Below are 23,291 nucleotides of genomic sequence, written 5' to 3' on the forward strand. Positions count from 1 at the left end.
ATCAAATTTCAAAATGATGCAGTTCTTCAAGATTCATGATCTTCAGGCCTCTTCTCTTCCTACCCTAGGCTCCATTTGTGAGAAAAATCTCATTAACTCCTAAATTTTAAGTAACGTCTACTGATAGTATCTATTTCTTTCTTAGCTCCAAGCATTCATACAAGTGTCTGCTTGACTCTGTTGACTTAAAGGATTTCAAGCTCAGCATATTCATGACTGAATTCATGATTTGCTCCGCACAACTTTCCCCCCAAGCCAGCCCACACCTTGTCCTCCCCAAATGTTTCTTCCTTTTATCTGCCCACTTGGGTGTCCACCTCAATATCTCATTCTCCCAACATTTAGGTCATCATGTCTTACTGGATTTACCTCCTGAATATCTTAAATCTATGTATTTTTAGGGCCACTATCCTGGCCTAACACACTGTAATGTCATTTCTTGTCACCTTACTAGTCCAAGCTACCACCTTCTCTAACCAAAAATGCTACAATAATCTCTTTATCCCTATATTCCATTCCTGACATTGCAATCTAGCTAAGTCTTTAAAGTGTGCAATGTGAATATGATGATTCCTTCCTCTACTTAAACCAAGTTTCCATTGTTATTCAGATAAAAGCTACATCCATAACAAGAACATGCAGGAAGGATCCTGGCCAAACTCAGCAGCTTCACCTCCATTTAATCCCTGCGCTGCCACACTGGCCAGCTTTCAATTTCCCAAGTTCACTGTCCTCCTTCCCACCTCAGAGACTTTTCATATTCTACTCCCTCTGCTTATTGCTTCCTCACTGTATTAAATTAGTTGTCATTTACAGTCATTAGCATTTTTGTATCTCAGGACTAGATTAGATATCCCTAATGGATGCACTCAGCACGTACCTTCATAACACTAAGACTTTAAATTATTAGACTAATTGATACCGCCTTCTGGATAGAATGTAAGTTACATGACAACAAGGATTTTGTCTGTCCTACTCACTGTCACATCACTTGTGTCTGGCATCAGGTGTCACAGGGCAGATAATAAATTGAGTGAATGGATGTAGAGGTAATGGGTAAAATATTTCAAAAAGGAATTGAGAACACCTGAAAATAAGGATGCTTTGGCAGAAGAATTTATTTGAATTTTTTATTTGGATTTTTCAACCCGTAAGTTTATTTAATGATTTTGTGAAGTATGCATTTCAAACTGTTCTAAAATTGAATTAGAGGATCTTGATACCTTGTGAGGCACAGCCTTAATATGAAAGTGTAAGTGACTAGAGGCAAGAGGGGATCAGCAGATTCAGCAGGAGGACGCAGATCCACATCCATTTTCCTGAGGGAAGAGATTTCAATGGGAAAGCAGAAAAAGAGACCTGGAATGCATTGCCTCCTCCTCTTCTTACAAAACACATCACATCATTTAGTGATGTGGACTAAATCACATCATCTGGGAGAAGCTGTCACCTGCATGAACTTTCTCTGGATGCTTTCATTTATCAAAGCATCCAGATTTATCAAAGCATCCAGAGAAAGTTCATGCAGGTGACAGCTTCTCCCAAATCCATGACGTTGGAGCTGACCCTGCCAGGTTCCCTGAGGATGCGCCTTCAACAGGGAAATGTGGGCACTAAGCTTCTTTCAGGGGCAGAAATTTCATGATGGGCCTGGTCGCTGGGAGTGTTGGAGAATTACAGTCACAGAGGCACCTTTCACAGACCACAAGAATCACAACCATATGAGTCTTACCTTTGTTCTTAAATACACGGCCTGTGAAAGGTGTTATGGGGTGGTTCAAAAAGTTTTGGCCCTGGTGGACAAGGACTTCTTTGAGTAAGGGCAACCCAGTTATAATAATTGAAGATATTCCACCAAATTCCAGACCAAGAAGGTTCCCATATTTCTTCACAATCTGAAAAATAGTAAAAAGGTCACAGTTGAATATGAGCGTGTCTGTGTGTCCAAGAACGAAAGGTGTGTGTAGCTCATATTGAAGGGAGTCTGTGTGTGTGTGTGTGTGTGTGTGTGTGTGTGTGTGCGCGCGTGCGCACCTGGGTCTGGTGGGAATATCTCTTCCTTTTCCATTTGTCCTCCTCTCAACTAGATTTGGTTGAATGCACTACAGGACATAAACTTTCCTTAAGATTTTTCATTCATTTGTTCAACCTATTTGAATTGAGTGAGCATGTACCATGTATCCTATGAACAAGGCATAAAGATACAACTATAATAAAACAAAGAAGGCGCTAAATTCAAGCATCTTAGAGTCTAGTGAAGGGAGAGAATTCATCACAAGTGACTCACCAGAGGAAGCTGAGATATGTTTATAAAATTTCTGGAAGCCTGGACTTCTTAGCAAACCATTTCTGTTTAACCAGAAGAGAATGTCCCCTCTGCAAACATGCTCCAGATAATAGAAAAGTCATTATAGGGCTGGGGTCAGGTGTGGAGAAGAGCACACTAATTCTGGAGCCATGTGTAAATCTTAACTCCATATTTGACTGTTGGGAGCTCTCAGGCAAATTCCTTCACTTATTTTGAGTTTCAGCCCCCTGCTGAAAGGGGGAAATTATTCCTCCCTCAAAGGTTTCTGTGAGGAAGACTGAGACCAGTAATGTGGAAGGCATTTTGTCTCCTGGTATCTGAAAAACAGCCACTCCAGACTCTGAGGAATGAATGATTTTGTGTGCAAAGGGACCTGGATGAATCCACTCATGGTGACAGACTGGACAAGGGCACATGGACAATGTGCTGGAGAAAGGCACTTGGGCTCACAGACAACCACATCCACTGGATGCCATATTAAGCACCTTCCCATTTTATCCCATTTACTTCACAACCACCCTACAGAAGTAATGATTGTCATTGTCTTTCAGTAAAGAAAAATGAGTCACACCCAAAGTAACTTAGCCAAGGTGAGAAAGCTATTGGGTTTGGAGGGAATTGGCAGGCATCATATAGGACATAAGGACAAAGACATGAACCTGAGATGGTGCGAGGACCTTAGAGTTTAGTGGGATGAGAGATTTAATGTGAGAATGAGAGTGATGCGGGTGGAGAGAGGAAGGAAGAGAGAGACAATGGAAGAGTGTGCAGGTGTGACATGACTGTACACAAATGAGCAGGTATGGGCAAGGATGGTTTGGATAGCATTCAATGGTCATTAACCAAAGTCTTTCCTGACCTGTTAATTTAACAGAGGAATCTATGTAGGCCCTGTCCCTGCCTCCTGTGTGCAGGGCTGTGTCCAGCTGCAGGCCATGGTATCAAACAAAGGGGTTCATTTCCTACAGGTATCTGTGGCTCCTCCTCCCCAGTTGCCATCCACTTATGCTCCTCCAGGTCACCCAAGCACCCTGCAACCCATCACCCCATCAGAGAAAATACCATGGATTTGCCTATATTGAACCATCCTTGTGTCCCGGGGTTGAAACCAACTTGATCATAATGTATGATACTTTTTCAGGTGTTGCTGGATTCTGTTTAAGGATTTTACTGAGAATATTTGCTTTATGTTCATTAACAATATTCTCCTGTATGTTTTTTTTCGGTAGTGTTGGGGTTTTTGTTTGTTTGTTTGTTTGTTTTGGTCTGGTTTCGGTATCAGGGTGATGGTGGTTTCATAGAATGAGTTTGAGACTGTTTCTTCCACTTGAATCTTTTGGAAGAGTTTGAGAAGGATTGGTATAAGTTCTTCTTTCTATGTTTGGTAGAATTCCCCAGTAAAGCCATCTTGTCCTGGACTTTTGTTTGCAGGGAGGTTTTTTATTGCAAATTCCATTGCACTTCTAGTGATTACTCTGGTTCAAATTATCTATTTCTTCTGAATTCAGTTTTGGTGGACTGTATGTTTCTAGAAACATGTCTCTTTCTTCAAGGTTGTCCAATTTGTGGACATACAGTTGTTGATAGTATTCTCTTACAGTTTTTTCTATTTCTGTAGTGTTAGTTGTAATTTCTCCCCTTTCATTTCATATTTTGATCTTTTGTGTCCACTGTTTTCTTCTAGTGAGCCTGGCCAGGAGTTTGTTGATTTCGTTTACTCTTTCAAAAACCAGCTCTTGTTTCATTGTTTTCTTCTTTTGCTTTTTAAAAATCTCTACTTTATTTACTTCCTCATTGATCTTTATTATTGCTTTCCTTCTGTTGATCTCAGGTTTTATTTGTTCCTATTGCTCTTCTTCCAAGTGGTAGGTTAGGTTGTTTATTTGAGATTGTTCTTTTTTGAGAATGGTCTGTATTGATACAAACTTCCCACTTAGGAGTGCTTTTGCTTCATCCCATAGATTTTGTGTGGTTGCGTTTTCATTGTCATTTGTCTCAAGGTATTTTTTACTTTCTTCTTTGATTCCATTATTGACCCATTGGTTTTTTAGTAGCATTTTGTTTAGTCCCCATGCCTTTATTTTTTTTTCTTGTTTTTCTTTCTTTGGTTGATTTCTAGTTTCATGCCATGGTGGTAGAAAAGATGCCTGAAATTATTCTACCCTCTTAAATTTGTAAAGGCTTCTTTTGTGTCCGAGTATGTGGTGGTCTAACATAAAGAATGTTCCATGTGCACTTGAAAAAAATTTATTCTGTTTATTTGGGATGTAATGTTCTTGAAATATCACTTATGCTTAAATAGACTATTGTGTCATTTAGTATATTTGTTGCCTTATTGATTTTCTGCCTGGAAGACCTATCCAACGATGTTTGTGGGAGGTTAAAGTCTCCTACTAATATAGTATTTCCCTCCATTTCTCCCTTTATGTCTGTTAGTATTTGTTTTATGTATTTAGGTACTCCTATATAGGGTGCATATATGTTAACATATGTAGTATCTTCTTCTTGTATTACTCCATTTATCATTATATAGTGTCATTCATCTTTCTTTATAGCACTTGTTTTAAAGTCTCTTTTGTCTGGTATGAATATTGCCACCCTTGCTTTCTTGTCATCTCATTTACATGAGATAAGTTTTCCTATATCCTCACTTTCAGTCTATGTGTGTACTCCACCTTAATGGGGGTGTGCTATAATACTGGAAAGTATGGGTAGAAACTTGTCTTCACCCGATTCAAGCAAAAAAGAGATGCCACTCCTCTACTGACTCCGCATTGTGAATATCACTGCTGAACTGCAGTAGAGAGACTCCTTGGAGGACTCAGGGGGCAAAATTCTGATTTCTGCCACTGGAGAGAAATAAGGAGGTACCCATTCCCATAGAGAAGTTGTAGGACATTGCTGACTTGCATTCCCCATGCAGCAAAAAAACAGGCTTTCCTACTCAAAGGGCTCCAGTCTTTTGTCCCCATCCTCATTCTCTCCAGCCTGTAAGGATGAGAATGTGGGCTGGAGTCTTGTGGGGGAGGGTAACACATAAGTGTGGTAGACCAGTATAGCACTGCAAAGGTTCTATAACTTAAATTGACATTTAAATTCCAATCAACAAGAGTCAGCACTGAACATAAGTAGGTTGAATATCTGCTAAAGTGCAGATTTACGCAAATACCCCAGTCACATAACAAAATACCGAAAATGTCCAGACTATAGTGTAAAATTACTCATGTTACCAAGAATCAAGGAAAAGTCAACTTGAATGAGTTGAGACCAACACTGAGATGATAGAGATGTTGGAATTATAGAATACTTTTATGCATTGATTATAAGTATGTTTTAATAAACAATTACACTCAAAATTTTTAAAAATAGAAAATCTTAACAGAGAAGTAGAAAATATACATAAGAACCAAAGAGAAATTATAGAAATAAAAAATAAGATAACCTAACAAAAAACTCATTAGAGCAACTCAGTGCAGAGTATTAATGACAGAAGAATCAAAGAAATTGAATACATGAAGACAAAGTACCCAATTGTAACAACTCAGAAAAAATAGAGTGAAAAAAAAACAAAAACAGAGCTTCGGTGACTGATGTTAGGATGACAAAAGTGCCATTAGTGACCAAGAGTACTAGAAAGAAACGAAAAACAAACAAAAAACATGGACTTGAAAAAATATTTGAAGAACGAGTATCTGAAAAATTCTCAAACGTGGTAGCAGTAAAACCTGTAGATCCAGGAAGCTGTGAGTGAACCCAGTAAATCCAAGGAATTCAACAGCAAGACATACCGTAATCAAATCTCTAAAAAGTAAAAACAATGAAAATTTCTTGAAAGTATGCAGAGGAAAACAACTAATCTCTCATAGAGAAAACAGTTCACAGATTTCTCATCAGGAAGTCGGGAGCCCCCCCCCCCCAATAGCACAATATTTTTAAGAATAAAAGAAAATGTCAACCTAGAATTTTATATCCAGTGAAAATGTACTGCAGAAATGAAGGTGAAATAAAAACTTTTTAGATGAAAGAAAGCTAAGAAATTTTTTTTTTTTTTTTTTTTTTTTTTTTTTTTGCTGGCAGACCAGTTTTAAAAGAATGGCTAAAGAAAGTTCTTCAGTTACAAAAGAAAGAGCAAGGGGAAGCACAAATAAGTGAGTAAATACACGAGACTATTCTTCTCTTCTGGAATAAAAAATTGCGCTTGACTGTTAAAAGCCATGTTATAACTGTCATAACTACTGTCTGATGTAGTTCTCTACGTATGCAGAGATAATATTTAACATATTTTATGTATTAAAAACTGCAAAAGGTAAAGTGACCTGAAGTTGTAAGGTGTCTATATTCCTCTTTAAGTGGAAAAGTATTGATTCTTAATTCAATAAGCTGTGCATGCAGAGCATGGTATCTTTAGAGCAAGCATGTAAAACACAATACAAAGAGAGAGAGTCAAAAACACTACAGAAAAAAACTGAATTCTTAAATAATGTTCAGGTGACACACAGGAAGACAGCAAAAAGAAAGAGAGAGATAAAATACAATTTAAAAAAAAAAGAAAAGAAAAAGTAAAATGGCAGGGTTAGGTATTAATATATCAATAATGTATTTAAATATAAATGATCAAAATTCACACATTAAAAGACAGATACGAGCAAAATTTAAAAAATGACCCACCTGTATTCTATTGATAAGAAATTCAATGAAAATATAACAATATAAGCTAAGGTTAAAAGTGAAAGAATGGAGAAGAATACACTATGCAAATCCTAATCAGAAGAGAGCTGGTGTGTCCATATTACATCAGACAAAATAAAGTTCAGGCAAAGAAAGTTACCACAAATAAAGTGGGACATTGCACAATAATTAAAGAACCAATTCACCAACATGACATAACAATTTTAATGTATATGCACCATAAAAAGAGCTGCCAATTACATAAGTGAAAAGTACTAGAACTGACTAGAGATATAGACAGGATGGCAATTATATTTGGAGACTTCAATATGCCTCTCCTAGTCACTGAGCATCAGTAGATAAGAAGTCAACAGGCATACAGAAGAAGTAAAGAACACAGTCACCTAATTATTTCTAATCGACATATGGTATAAAACACTCCACCCAACAACAGGAGAATACACATTTTTTCCAAGTATGCATGGTGCTGTATCTTGGGTCATAAACCAACATTTACATATTTTTAAAAAATTGAAATCATAAATATATGTCCTCAGACAGTAATGGACTCAAACTGGAAATCATTAACAGAAAGAAAACAAGAAAATCTCCCACTACTTGGAAATTGAATAACACATTTCTTGAATAAGGGGACAGATTTAGGAGCCTAGCTTTGGATTTCTATAGACTAATTCTGTCACTTAGTGGTTCCAACTGGGTGTTTCTCCCAGAAAGTGACAAATACTTCTCCATGTGAACTAAAGTATCCACTATAGGCTTGTGTTTAAATTGCTGCAGGTAATTTCTAGGCAAAGGGGAATTAATATTTGTTGGCCACCTGCTATTCGCTATATTAATATTGACCATTCACTGTTTTATTTAATGTTCACAACTACCTGTCACAGTGTCGTCTCTCAGCAAAGTACCAGTGCTGAGAGACAGGGAAGCAGCTGAATAATCTTGGGAAAGTGTTGGATGTTGGAGAGAATTTTAGGGAATTCAGAGTGACCACAGTTAGGAAGTCCTGATGGGAGATGATTACAAAGAAGTGGAAAGAGGCTACGAGAAGGGTTCCAAGCGGCTCCCTAGGGAGTCTGAACTTGGGAGGCAGCTGGGAAGTAGGGAGAAAGCCTGAAGAGAGGAATGACATTGTAAATGACTACTTTAGTGAGAGTGGATTGCAGAGTGAGGAGACTGAAGGTGAGGGCTCAGTCCTTGTGGGGATGGCAGCAACTCAGTTGTAAGGTGGTGAGGATTTAGGTAATGGTATCACATTTACTCATGGGAAATGCAGACTGGAAGAGGGGAAGTATAGCATTTCCCCCCAACACTGAGGATAACAGTATTAAAGAGACAAGGTGATCATATTACAAACAGGATGTGCCAATAGTGCGTAACATGACACACAAATGACTTAAAGAACGTAGCATGTCTGGCATTCTAAAATGTAAACAGTTCACAATATTTCACCCCTAGAAGGGGCAGATGGAATCAAGACAGTTGATGATGAGGAATACAAGGCTCAATGCAGGGGGTACCAGGATATCAGCTTTAGCGTCAACTTACCCCCCCATCCCCCCGCATCCTCCTGCCCCCGGTACCAGGAATGGCCTTTGCCCTACAGGTCAGGGTCAGGAGGCGCCAGGGCACTTTCCCCCACTCCTACCGGCTGAAGCGATAGGTGCAATTTCCCAAAATCCAGAAGGAAGAGGTGTCCTACGAAGGGCAGGTGCAGGGGCCCAGGTGGGTAGTTCTTAGGGAGCCGACTTTTGAGGAAATCGGCAAAGAAGAGAAAGATGAGAGCACCCAGCAGGAGACTGCGGAGACGGAGCAGCCCCCAGAGGGCCGCCGCCAGGGAGCCCAAGGAGCCCAGCATGGCTGTGGTATCTGCTCTCTTTTCTGAGTTCAGATGCAATGACTGTCCCAGCGGGGCTCTAATATGAGCGCCCCGCCCCGCCCCCTATCCCCGCCCCTAGGCCCTTGCAACCCCAGTGGATCCCAGCCACACCACTCCCTTCAGGGACTCACTCCGCCCCCCCACCCCCCTGCCATGGGGCTCCCTGTACCACCAGTTCTGCCTGCTCCTTTCCTAGGCCCTGCCTCCTGCAGCCTCCCCATCAGTGGGTCCTCTCCTTCCCACCCTCCACCATCAAGCCCACATGCCTCACCAGATGCCAAGGGCCTGACTCCTGGGAGAACACGCTCGGATTTTGGAAAAGGCCAGGCTGGAAGCCTTTTTGTTTGCTATTTAGAAAGCCTCTCTCTCTGTGAGAACACAGGCCTCTAGGGTTAGGTTTCCGTTGCATCTCTGACAGCACTGCAGACCTTTGAGCTCCACGTTTTTCAATGACCCTCTCGTCCAGTGATTGGAACCAAGCCTGGTGAACTTTAATCAGGACAACAGCAGCGCCTGACATTTCTTGGGTGCTTATTATATGCCAGGCATTGCTGCCACCTCTATGCATTAATCGCTTAATTCTGACAAAACTATACAGATTTTCTTTGTTCCATCTTGTAGTTGCAGAATCTGAGACAGAGGATAAGTACTCATAAGCGGTGAATAAATGATCCTACCGACCTGAAACACACCTAAAGTAGGCCCTGTATTTGGTACTGCTTTGAAGATTAAGAAGCATTACATCAAATCCCTAGCACTGAGGCTAGTCCTTAACAGGTGCTTAATGAACACTGATATCAGAGGTTTCAGAGGATAAGTGCAAACAGAGAAAAGAGCTGAAAAGGGGGATGGTTACATCCCCCGCCCCCCCCTCCCATGCAGGGCGGGTCTTGGCTCATCCCCCCTGTGCTCTGACACCTGCTCCAGGCTTCTGCTGCCCCTCCTCTACCTGAATGCCTGAATACAGAACTCAGGAAGGAACGCTGGATTCCTCATATTCACTATTTCCTGGATGTAAGCATAAATAAAGTCTCTTGCTTCAGCAGGATTTCAGTCCTTCTTGTGGTTTTCAATCACATAGGCAGCAAATGTTTTCAGTTCTCCCAGTTACTAAAGACCCTTTAGTGGGATCCAGATAGGAATTTCATTATCCTTGGAAAGACATCCTGGAGCTGATTGAGAAAATCAAAACAATCATGGTAAGGTGGTACTAGTTTTCCACTTTTTAACAGAATGTAACCGTTGACACTTCTTATTCTCATCCCTCTTCTTACCCTCTGACCAAGCATGTCAGCCCTCCATCCACAGTATAACCAGTGTCAGACGACCTGTCACCACTCCAACTGCTTTGTCATCCTTGTACAAAACACCTGCATTTCCTACGTGGATGCTGTGATAGCCCCCAGCAGGGTTCCTGATTCCATCCTTCACCCCATTCAGCTCAGCTCCCAGGAGGGTCATTTAACAGTTTAATTGATCACTTCACTTTCTGGCTCTCAATCCTCCAGTGACTTTCCATGACATTTAGAAAAAAATTCAACCTCATTCTCCTGGCCTGAAGCTCTCCATGATCTGGCCCCTCACACCCCTGTCTCCTCCTCTGCTATCCTCCCCGCCATCTTCCTCTCTCTTACTCTTTCCAGTGCAGCCCCACCGGCCTCTGTGGTAACACCCAGGATGTCCTTGTTTAGGTCTTTGCATTTGCTATTCCTTCCACCTGGAATGGTCTTCCTCTGAAATCTGCACAACTCCAGCCCCTTCCTTCATTAAGGTGCTCCCCAAAGGTCACCTACTTGGACCTGTCTTGTTTGATGATCCTATAATTAGCAGAACTTCTGCACCCTCCTTCCATTCCTTTATTTTGTTTTATTTTCCTTCTTTGGAATTATCACTAGTATGTGTGTGTGTGTGTGTGTGTGTGTGTGTGTGTGTGTAATACACGTCTATCTGTCTGTGCATCCTTGTATCTGTGTTAAACATGTGTGTGTGTGTATGTATGTATATATATATTTGTCCATCCCCACTATGATGTAATCTCCATGTGGGTAAGAGAGTTTAATGGTGAAATAGAGTAGTTTTAAATATATTTTCTCTTATAATATCTAGTCAAAAAGAGATAGCATAAGATAATGGAAAATGGCCTAGATTTAAAGAGAAACTGGCAGGAATTGGACTGTTAGCTCTGTTGTTTTCCAGTTATGATACTTTGGTAATTAATAATAATAATAATATAATAATAATTAATAATAATAATAATAATAATAATAATAATAATAATAATGTGGTTTCTCACTACTTAAACTGGCTGCCAGTCAGGCTTGAGGGTTATTTTGGAGACCACATGACAGGAGACCCACCCCACACTTAACACAGAGCCTGTGGACCAGTATGCAGATTTGCTTAGACATGACGATATCTCCTTGCACACATCAGGATGTTTTATTTCACCTTAAAGGACTGTTGGAAAAAGTCAACAGAGATAAGGTGTGTGTAGTTGTCCATCAAAGTACCTGGTCTCCTTTGCGTCTCTAAGAAATGCTTCTACCCCTGCCCCACTGCCCCATCATACCCACCCACCCCACCCAGGAAACTGTCTTCCCCAGGAACAGGCAGCTTTGTATCCCCTGAAATCTCATGACTTTCTAGACTCTGTCCTAAGAAGAGGAAAGAAAATGGAAATACTGAACGGGTGCCTACCCTGATTAGAAGTGAGAACAGGGAACATTATTCAAAAATAACATTGACAATAATCATAAAAGCCCACATTCATTAGGCCCCTTTAATGTGCCAGGACTCATAGGAACTGCTTTATCACCTTTGGTGTGATGGGTCCAGAAAGCTCCAGACAAAGATGCTTGTCAGGTATAAATAACAGCAAACCCTCTTCTAGACATGAGACAGGATACCTCAGCACCTGGGGCTGATTATCCCTAGAATTTCCTTCCAAATCCAGAAAAGAGGCTGAGAGACCAAGAAGCTGAGCAGAGTTATTGACAGACTCACAGGCCCAGCAGGACAGAGGAGGAGGGCAGGCCCAGCAAAGAAGGGGTGAGGCTTGAACCCCCTACGTGTATACCTGACAGAAGTAGATGATTGACCACATCCAGAGTGGATGGGCATGTAAACAGTGAAGCCACTTGGGGAACCGTTAAGTACTATTTATGTCCAAGTGAATCTGCAAGAGAAATGGAAGGATGTGTCCACGTGAACGAGTGAACAAAAATGTTCACAGCAGCTTAATCACAACATCCCCACAGTGGAAGTCACCCAAGTAGTCATCAGGAGAGAAAAGAATAGCAAACAGTGCCATATTCACAGGATGGAAAACTAAACAGAACTCCTAAAAAGAGCAACTCATATATGAATCTCAAAACAATGTGCCCAGGGAGCACAGGGCACAGAAGAGAACTTCCAAGGGAGGACAGACATGGGGAGTTAGGAAGGGACATGGAGGGGAGGGACTCAAAGGTGATGGAGATATTGTGCCTTTTAAAGAAAACAACATGCATTCAGAAGAGAATGTCATGTGGAGTTTTGTACTTTACACAAATGTTAATAGTATTATTTGTCTGTAGTAAATATTTAACAAAGTTATTCAAAACAGTAAATACAACAGATTGATTTCAAATATGTTTGTGTCAAAGACAATTTTAAAAGGTTATGTATTAGACTGAAAAACAAAACCAAGAAGACCCCATCTTATCTGTGTCTGACATCAGCCCAATACCCTTATCCAAGGTAGGAAGTGAGAATGTCTCACCTGGCGGAATATTGACATCTGCAGGTGTATGAACTCATCCAACAGTCTCAGCAGCTCTTGGAATTGATCATCCTTATAGTCAAAGCGCTCCCCAGACATGATGGAGCAAATAATAATGGAAACTGCATGCTTGATTTTGAAGTCAGGTCGAAAGGCTGTCCTGGAGGGAGAGGATGATTGGTGTCTTTCTGTTTCCTCTGAGAGTCTACCCTACATGACACAGAACCACCTCTGATACTGGCCCCAGCACCCTCCACAGGGTCTGACCTACAGCAAGTACTCAGTCAGTGCCTGGGAGTAAAACTGACGACCAGAATTTAAAATCAATAATGTGTTCACACCCATCTTCTTGTGTCTAATTCTCCAGCTCCAAGAGGGCAGATCATGGTTAGTTGTTCACTGTTATCCCCTTAGTGCCCTACACAGAGCTGGGCACAGGGCAGGCACATGGGCTCTTATTAAGCATCTGGTCAGTGAAGGAATGAGCCGCAGTCTCCTGCACCTGTCCTATGACACACTCACTGTCCTATGACACACTCACCGTCCTCCTCCCCTACTGCCTGGGTGAGGTAACGGGCCTCTTCCTGAATGTGTTCCTCTAAGCTCTTCTTTCCTAAACCAAAGTTCCTCAGTGTCATCAGGGCAAACCTTCTTTGCTCCTTCCACACCTGGCCATTGGACATGACCAATCCTGGGGAAAAGAAAGCCAACATTATGAAGAGAAGGAAGGGAAAGGGCATTAAGGCACTTGAATACTATTCATAGAAATAATCCCAAAGCAGTGGGTATATTGAGTAGTATTTACTGAGTGCTTAAAATGCCAGATAAATTTGTATTTTTAATGCAATGAGTAATTTAGTACTCACAGAACCTCCCTGACCTAGGTTCTATCATTATTGCCAACACCCCACCCCCAATTTTGTTGATGAGAAACTCAGACACAGTGGATAAAAGCAAACTCTGCAAGGACACAGAGTTAGTAAGCACCTGAACAGGCTTTCAATTTCAGGCTGCTTGACTCCAAAGCCAACACTTCGATTACTTATCATCTAAGTATACTTCAGTGTTTCTTATGCTACATACTACAATGCACTTATGGATTAGACAAAATCCATACTCATAAGGAGACAAGGCCCTAATCCAATCTGAAACTTAAGAGATAAATGAATCACTCAAGAAAACAAGGAAGTATGAAGAGTCAATTCAGAAAGAACAACAGAAAAGGGAACAACAAAAAAATCTTGGTGTGTTCCATAGACCATCATTTATTACATAACACAGGTGAGGTGACACTCCTTTCAGTCTTCACGTCCAGAGCACTCTTCAATCCCTTTCAATGTCTGGCTTTGGCCTCTACCCTCTCCATGAAATGGCCCTGCCTCCTGTCAAATCCAGGATCTTTTTCAACCTCATCTGGATATGTCAGCTGCCTGAGACACTTCTCTCTTGAAACACTCTCTTCCAGTGCTGCTCAGGACACCTCACTCTCCAGATTTTCCTCCTAATTCTCTGACCACAGAGAACTTACCATAATTTGGTTAATTCATCTACTTTTATCAAATTTCAAAATGATGCAGTTCTTCAAGATTCATGATCTTCAGGCCTCTTCTCTTCCTACCCTAGACTCGATTTCTAAGAAAATCTCATAACTCCTAAAATAGTAAATGACATCTACTGATAGTGAGCATCTAGTTCTGTCTCTCAGCACTGGGCATACATACAGGAGTGCACCTGACTCTGCTGCCTTAAAGGAGTTCAAGCTCAGCGTATCCATGACTGAATTCCTGATTTGCTCCACACCACTCCCCCCACGCCCCAGGCAGGCCCACACCTTGTCTTTCCCCAGGTGTTCCTTCTTCCCTTTATCTGCCCACTTGGGTGTCTACCTCAATACCTCATTTTCCCTCCATTTAGGTCATTATGTCTTACTGGACTTACCTCCAGAAAATCTTAAATCCATATATCTTCACAGCCACTGTCCTGGTCTAATCCACTGTACATTCAATTCTTACCACTTTCTTAGTCCAAGCTACCACGTTTTCTAACCAAAAATGCCACAATAATCCCTTGCTCCCTTTATTCCATCCTGACATTGCAGCCTAGATAAATCTTTAAAATGTACAATGTGAATCTGACGATTCCTTCCTCTACTTAAACTGGTCAATAGTTTCCAATTTTGTTTGTATTAAAACAACATCTTAACAAGAACATGCCTGAAGGATCCTGGCCAAACGCAGCAGCTTCATCTCCGTTTAATCCCTGCGCTGCCACACTGGCCCCTTTCAGTTCCTCAAGTTCACTGTCCTCCTTCCCACCTCAGAGGCTTTTCATATTCTGTTCCCCCTGCCTGACTGCTTCCTAACCACATTAATTTTCATTTATATCCATTAGCTTTTTAGAATCTCAAGAGTAGATTTTATACCCCAAAAGAGTACATGTGCACTCACCTTCATAACACTGAGACTTTAAATATTAGAGTAGTTGATACTGTCATTCTCAGTGGAAGTATTTGCATAACACAATGATTTTGGCTGTTCTACTCACTGTTAGTTACATCACTCTTGCCTAACACCAGGCTTTATCTGGCAGATAATAAATAGAGTGAGGATGTAGAAATAATGGATAAAGTAGTCCAAAGAGGAATTGAGAAGTACTTGAAAAAAATGGTGCTTTTGTAGAAGAATAGATTTGGGTTTTCCATTTAGATTTTTAAATCGGTAAGGTATTTAATGATCATTCTAAGTGTTCATGCCAAATTGCTCTAACACAGACCCAAAGGCTGGATATACCTTGCAGGGCTGAGCTTTAATATTAAATCATAAGGAGTTAGAGGAAAGAGGAGCCACAATATCAGCAGAAGGATGCAGATCCACATCTGTTTTCCTAGGGGAAGAGATATCAGTGGGAAAGCAGAAAGAGAGACTGAGACCACATTTCCTCTTCCTCTTCTTATAAGACACATCACGTAATTGAATGATGTGAACACTGATTTGTCAAAGCATCCAGACTGAGTTCATGCAGGTCACAGAGATTCTCTCAAATCCATGACTTTGTGGCTGACCATGCCAGGTTGCCTGAGGCAGTGCCTTCAACAGGGAAATGTGGGCACTCAGCTTTCTTCAGGGGCAGGAATTTTATGATGGGCCTGGACCCTGCGAGTGTTGGAGAATTACAATCTCAGAAGGACATTTCAAGGACCAAAGACTATCCAACATAGGTGTCTTACGTTAGTCCAGATACTTACCATTTTCCTTAAAGACACGTTCCCGAATAGGGGTTATGGGGCGGTTCACAAAGTTTTGGCCCTGGTGGACAAGGGCTTCTTTGATTAAGGGCAATCCAGTTAAAACAACTGAAGACATGACTCAGAAATCTAGGCTAAAAACGTTTCCATATTTCTTCACAAACTGCAAAATAGTAAAAGAGTCACAGTTGAATATGCACACGTCTGTGTGTCCAGGAATGGAGGCTGTGTATATGTGGGGGGCTTCTACTGAAAGAAGTCTGTGTGTGCATGTGTCTGTGTGTGCGTGTGTCTGTGTGTGTGTGTGTCTGTCTGTGTGTGTGTGTGTACCTTGGTCTGATGGGAATATTTGTCTCTTTTTCTATTTCTCTTTATGTCAACCAGAGTCAGATTGAATCCACTACAGGACATGGGCATTCCTTATAATCATTCATTCATATATTCAACCTTTTTGAATTGAGTATACACCATATGCCCCAAGAACCAGACATAAACATATAACTATAATAAAATAAACAAGGTCTCTAAGCTCAAGCATCTTATAGTCTAGTGAAGGGAGAGAATTCAGCACATGTGACTCACCAGAGGAGGCTTAGATATGTTTAATGAACGTCGGTGTAACAAGCATGGACTTCCTAGTAAACCATATGAGTTTAACCAGAGGAGAACGTCCCCTCCCTCAACAAGTTCTGGGTGCCAGAAAATTCACTGTAGGGCTAAGCTCAAGTGTGGAGAAGAGCACACACTAGTTCTGGAGCCACGTGCAAATCTTAACTCTGTGGTTGACTAACTGTGAGCTCTTAGAAATGTTGCTTCACTTTCTTACGCCTCAGCTCCTTAGCTATAAAAGAAGAAATTTATTCCTCCTTAGAAAGGTACTGTGAGGAAGTATGAGGGCAGCGATGTGAAAGGCAGTTTGTTTTTCAGTAGCTGGCACACAGCCACTGGAGACTCTGGGGAATGAATGGGCTCAGTGTGCAAACAGGTATGGATTTACGCACTCATGGTGACAGATTGGATGAGAGCGCAGGGATGATGCCCCGGATAAAGGCACTCATGTCACAGACAACCACATCCACTGGGTGCCGTGTTAAGCACCTTCACTTTTTATCTCATTTGACTTCCCAACCACCCTATCGTAGTAATGACTGTCCTCATCTGTCACCAAAGAAAATGAGTCATAGCAAAAGTAACTACCTGCGAAGCTACTGAGTGTTGAAGAGAATTTGACAGGCATTGCATAAGGTTTCAGGCAAAGACATGAACCTGAAATGGTGCTAGGAACTTACAGTTTGGTAGCAGTGAGAGTGTAAAAGTAAGAATGAGAGCGAGGGGGCAGGGAGAGGACGAGAGAGAATGGGAGAATGAGTGGGTGTGTCACGGCTGTACACAAATGTGTAGGTATGTGCAAGTATGGCTTGGATGACAGTCCGTGGTCATTAATCAAAGTCTTCTCTGACCTGTTTACTCAAGAGGCAGCTCTGAGTAGATCCTGCCCCTGCCTCCTGTCTGCAGGGCTGGGGTATGTACACAGAGAAAACAGACTGAAAGAAAAGAAGAAAAACTGAGACTCAGGGTCCTATGTTAGAATAACAAAAGATATTACCCTCATGCCATCACTGCCCAAGAGCACCAGAGGGAAAGGAAAAAAGTGTAGATCTGAAAAAAATATTTGACGAAATAATGGCTGAAATACTCTCAACCTTTGTAGAAAAAACCTACAGATCCAAGAAGTTGTGAGTGAACTCAATAAATCCAAAGACTTCAATCCCAAGACTTATCATAATCAAATTTCTGAAAACTAAAAATAATGAATACTTGTTGAAAGCATGCAGAGGGAAATGACTCATTACTTATGGGGAACAACAATTCAAACTATAGCAGATTTTGCATCAGCATCTAGGGAGGTCAGGAAAATAGCAAAGCATTTTAAAGGGTTGAATAAAAGAAACTATCAGCCTAGAATTCTATACCCAGTGAAAATGTACTCCAGAAATGAAGAAGAAATAAACACACTCTTAGATGAAAAAGAGCTAAGAGGATTTTTTGCCAGTAGACCAGTTCTAAAAGAATGGCTAAAGAAAGTTCTTTAGGTAGAAAAGATATAACAACAGAAAGGGTAAATAAGTGGGTAAATATAGTAGACTATTCTTCTCCTCTTGAATTGAAACAATTGTGTTTGACAGTTAAAAGCAAAATTATAATATTGTCTCACGTGGTTCTCAATGGATGCAGAGATAGTATTTCAGACAATTATATTATAAAGAAGGGAGACTAAAGGGATATAACAATTTTAACGTGTCTATCTGCCACTTGAAGCACTAAAATGTTGATACTTACTGCCATAAGCTATGTATGCATAGCATGTAATCTTTACAGCAACAACTAAAACACAATTCAAAGAGATATACTCAAAAAACACTATAGATAAGTTAAAACATAATTCTTAAAAAATGTTCAAGTGATCCACAGGAAGACAGGAAAGGAGAAATAGAGGAATAAAAAACAAAGTGAAAAATAGAAAATGAACATTAAGTGTTACTTAAGTGTTACCATATCAATCATTACATTAAATACAAATGATCTAAATCTACCAACTAAAAGACAGAGATTGGCAAAATGGAAGAGAAATGACCCACTTATATGCTATCTAAAAAACTCATTTCAAAAATAACAATATCATTAGGTTAAAAGTGAAAGGATGGAGAAGCATATACAATGCAAATGCTAATCAAAAGAGAGCTGTCCTGGCTATATTCTATCAGATAAAGTTCAGGCATAGAAAATCATCAGAGATAAAAAGGGACATTGTGTAATAATTAAAGAGCCAATTCACCAAGATGACATAACAATTTTGACATATATGAGCATATAAAAGAGCTTCCAAATGCATAAATGAAAAGTATCAGAACTGACTAGACAAGTAGACAAACCTATAATTTTATTTGAAGACTTCAGCATGCCTCTCCTAGTTAGTCACTGAGAATTGGTAGATAAGAAGTCAGCAAGGGTACAGAAGAAATAAAGAACACAGTCACCTAAATTTATCTAAGTGACATATAGTATAGAACACCTGACAACAGCAGAATACACACTTTTTCAAGTATGCATGGTGCTGTATCTTGGGTCATAAAACCAACCTTTTACATATCTTTAAAAAATTGAAATCATAAAATCTGACAATAATGGACTCAAACCGGAAAACATTAACAGAAAAAATAAGAATAAAATAGGAAAATCTCCCAATACTTAGAAATTAAACATTTGTGTCTTTTGAGGGGGTAATTAGCTTTATTTATTTATTATTATTATTTTTCATTTAATTGATGTACTTGGGATCAAATCCATGACCTCCTGCATGAGCTCTACCACTGAGCTATACTCTCCCCACCCACAACACATTTTTTAAGCAAGGGTACAGGTTTAGAAGCATAGCTTTATAATTCTATGACTACTCCTGTCACTTCATGGTGCCAATTGGATGTTTTTCCCCGAAAGTGATAAACCCTTCTCCATCTGAACGTGGGTGTACATTATAGGCTTGTGTTTAAAGTGCTCCAGGTTCTTTCTAGGGAAAGGGGAACTAATAGTTGTTGGCACCTACTATTAGCTGTATTAATATTTACCATTCACTGCTTTATTTAATGTTCATAACTACCTGTCACAGTCTTGTCTCTCAGCAAGGTACCATGGCTGAGAGCCAGGGAAGCAACTGAAGATTCTTGAGAAAGTGTTGGGTGTTGCAGAGAATTTTAGGGAACTCAGAGTGGCCACAGTTAGGAAGCCCTGATGGGAGAGGATTATAAAGAAGTGGAAAGAGGCTATCAGAAGGGCTCCCTAGGGAGTCTGAACTTGGGAGGCAGCTGGGAAGTAGGCAGAAAATCTAAGCAGAGGACTGTCATTTTAAATGATCAGTTTAGTGACAGTGGATTGCAGAGCAAGGAGGCTGAATGTGAGGAACTCAGTCCTTGTGGGGATGGCAGCAATTCAGTTGAAAAGTGGTGAAAATTCAGGTAGTAACATCATTATTTTACACATGGGAAATGCAGACTCCCAGAGGAAAAGTACCGGAATTTCCCCTTCATGGAGGGTACTATTAAAAAGACAAATTGATCATATTGCAAATAGAATGACCCAATAATATGTAACAAGACACAATTAAATGACTTTAAAAAACACATTGAGTCTGGCACACTTAAAGAGTAAACAGTTTACAATATTTCTCCCATTGACAGGGCAAGTGTAATCATGCCAACTGTGGATTAGCCTCAGAGCTCCGAGTCCTCCAGCCCTCGGTACCCGGGCTGGCCCTTGTCCTGAAGGTCAGGGTCAGGACGCGCCCGTGCGCCTTTCCCCGCTCTTACCCACTGAAGCAACAGGTGCCCCTTCTTAAAAGTCCAGGTGGAATAAATTGCCCAGGAAGGGCAGGCGCGGGGGCCCAGGCGGGTAGCTCTTTGGGCGCCGCCTTTTGAGGAAATCAGCGAAGAGAAATAGGACGGCACCCAGCAAGAGAGTGCGGGGACGGAGCACCGCCCAGAGGGCCTCGCCAGGGAGCCCACCACCGCGAGCATGGCTGCGATGTCCACTCTTCCTTCCGCGTTCTGAGAGTGACGGTCCCCCCGGGTCCGTGACTCTGAGCCCCCAGCCCCACCCCTTCCCCGTCCCGCCCCTTCTGCCCTGCTCTTTCCCACTCGCTGCTCCCCACCAGGCTGCGCCTCCCCCACCCGGCCCCAGGCCGCTGCTCCTCTCCACCCGGCAACTCGCAGTACTTCCCGCCCACCTTCCCGCCCACTTCACCCCAGAATCCAGCCGCCCCTCCTCTGCAGCGCCTCACTCGCTTGGCATCCGTGTGGTCTAAACCCCTGGGCTCTTCCCCAGGCCCCGCCTCCTGCTGCCCCTCCACCCTCCCCCAGCCGGTTCCCTCCTCTCTGCCCGGATTCAGCGCATTGCTGCCCACCAGATGCCAGAGGCAGGATTCCGGGAAGAACACACTTGGGCTGAAAGGCTGGGCCAGGAGTGTTTTCATTTGCTGTTCAGAGCGTCCCTCATTCCTGAGACTAGGGGGCGGGGGCTGGGGGGAGGGGAGGAACTCGAGTTTATGGTTTCATTGCATCTCAGAAAGCACCACAGACAATTGAGCTTTTGTGTTTTTCAATCACCCACACAATATTGGAAGGGCGCCCGGTAACTTCAGTCAGGACAACAGCAGCACTTGACATGTCTTGGGTGTTTACTGTATGCCAGGCTCAGAACTCACCTCTTTACATAAATTGCTTCCTTCTGACCAAATGATGCAGACACCCTTTTTCATTCTGTCTAGCAGTTAAGGAAAAGTAAAAATTTTCTCAAGCAAAATTTGAGGGAACTTTTTGCTAGTAGACCTGCCTTACAAGAAATGCTAAAGTAAGTTCTTGCCTATAGGTAAGTGATACGAATGATGCAATGTTGGAAAAGGAGTACATTAAATTAAAGAGCTTTTGGACAGCAAAGGAAACAATCAACAGTGGAAAGGCAACCTATGAAAGGGGAGAGAACTTTGCCAACTATACATACATACATACACACACACACATTCACACACACACACACACACACACATACATACATAATGGACAAGTAGTTAACAGCCAGAAAAGGATAAGCAGTTAACATCCAGAATATGAAAGGAGTTCATACAACTAACTCAGCAGGAAAAAACAAAAACAAAAACAAAAAAGAATTCAAACAAAAACTGGGAAAAGAACTTGAATAGATTTTTCTCAAAGAAGAAATTACCCATGACCGGCAGGTACACAAATTAGTGCTCAACATGACTTATCATTAGGAAAATGCACATCAAAACCACAATGGTATGTCACCTCATACCTGTTGGAACGACTATATCAAAAACACAGAAGATATCAAAGGTCAGTGAGTATGTGGATAAAAAGGAAACCCTGTACACTGTTGGTAGGGAAGTAAATTGGTAAAGACATTATGGAAAATAGTAGAGCAAAAACTTAAAATCAAACTACCGTATAATCAAGTAATCCCAATTCTGGGCATATATCCAAAGAAATGAAATTAGTCTATTGAAGAGATTTCTGCACTCCCAGGTTCACTGCAGCATTGTTCACAAAAGCTAAGACATGGAACCATCCTAAGTGTCTATCAATGGGTGAATGAGAACAAATATATATATACACATATGTTTATGTATATATACACACCTACTCTCACACACACACACACACACTGAAGGTTTTTTTTAGCTTTAGAAAAAGGAAGTTCTTTTCTTGGAGTTAGGTGGTGTTGGGAAAAATGGTGAACCTGGAGGACATTATGCTGAGTAAAATAAGAAAGAGAATAAGAAATACTGCATTATCTCACTTAAACATGGAGTCTTAATAAGTTAAATGCATAAAAGCAGAAAGTAGAATCGTGGTTGCCCATGGCTGGACTAGGGGTGTGTGGGAAGTTATCTGTCATGGGTACCAGCGTTCAGCTTGGGGTGTGAGTTCTGGAGATCTAATGCACAGCCCAGTGATGTGCAAGCAAGCAGGACCCTATTGGCATTGGTGACATCTGATATCTGTAACAGTTAAACTGTGTAATAGTTTAAAAGGTTTTTCTCATGCTCTTGCTGACCAGCATTAGGCTGAGAGGAGAGAGGTTTGGGTGCTTCACCCAACAACCCCCTGGTGCTGCATGTGGGGATCATGCTCAGCGCACTGCTTTTGCACCCAGTGCCCTCCTCTTGACCCCAACAACTCAGAAACACAATTGGGTCTTTTGTGCATCTTGTCCTTTATAACTGGCCCAACTGCTCATGCATGCAGTCGTTTTTGGCCCCTTGTGGTTTACTTGTTTTTCTTGTTGTTCAAGCTGCAGGCTTCAGCCTGCAGTGGGAGATCCCAGGCCTCAGCATCCTTAAAAGGCTGAAAGCACTTATCAACCTGTCTTTAAACCACCCAAGCCTTTCTCTAGAGCTCTCTTCCACAGAGCGCCATCCTATGCATCCTCTGTTCTCGGTACAGGAATATTAAAAGGGTCCCAAAGCTGAAGGTGAATTTCACACCGAGCAGAGGGAAGGGGACCACTGCATCTGCAAAAACAAGAACAACTTTAAAACAATTGGCTAATCTCTATGTGATCCCTTGAACTCTTGAATTTTAAGATATAACTCCCTGCTTTCTCTCCCCAGCAGGCTTGCAGTCTTTAAGGCATTAATTAGCTCACTGTGACAATTTTGCGTAGCCAAGAAATAAAGCCGCCTTTTCTACTTCATCCGAAACTCTGTCCTCGAGTCTCAATTCAGTGAGCAGAATACAGAGGCCGTGTGTTGGCAACAATGACAATAGTCAGAACTGCACTGAGTGGCTGAGATTTTCTCAGAGGACAGGTCTTGAAGGAAATTCCTACACACACACACACA

General features: G+C 41.4%; 1 pseudogene; it reads right to left on the reverse strand.

Moving 5' to 3' along the window:
* Positions 1–20,616, reverse strand: part of LOC102509434 — a 38,018-nt pseudogene extending 17,402 nt beyond the window's left edge.
* Between the last annotated feature and the right edge of the window lie 2,675 nt (positions 20,617–23,291).

This window comes from Camelus ferus, chromosome 13, assembly GCF_009834535.1.
Source record: "Camelus ferus isolate YT-003-E chromosome 13, BCGSAC_Cfer_1.0, whole genome shotgun sequence".
NCBI lineage: Eukaryota > Metazoa > Chordata > Mammalia > Artiodactyla > Camelidae > Camelus > Camelus ferus.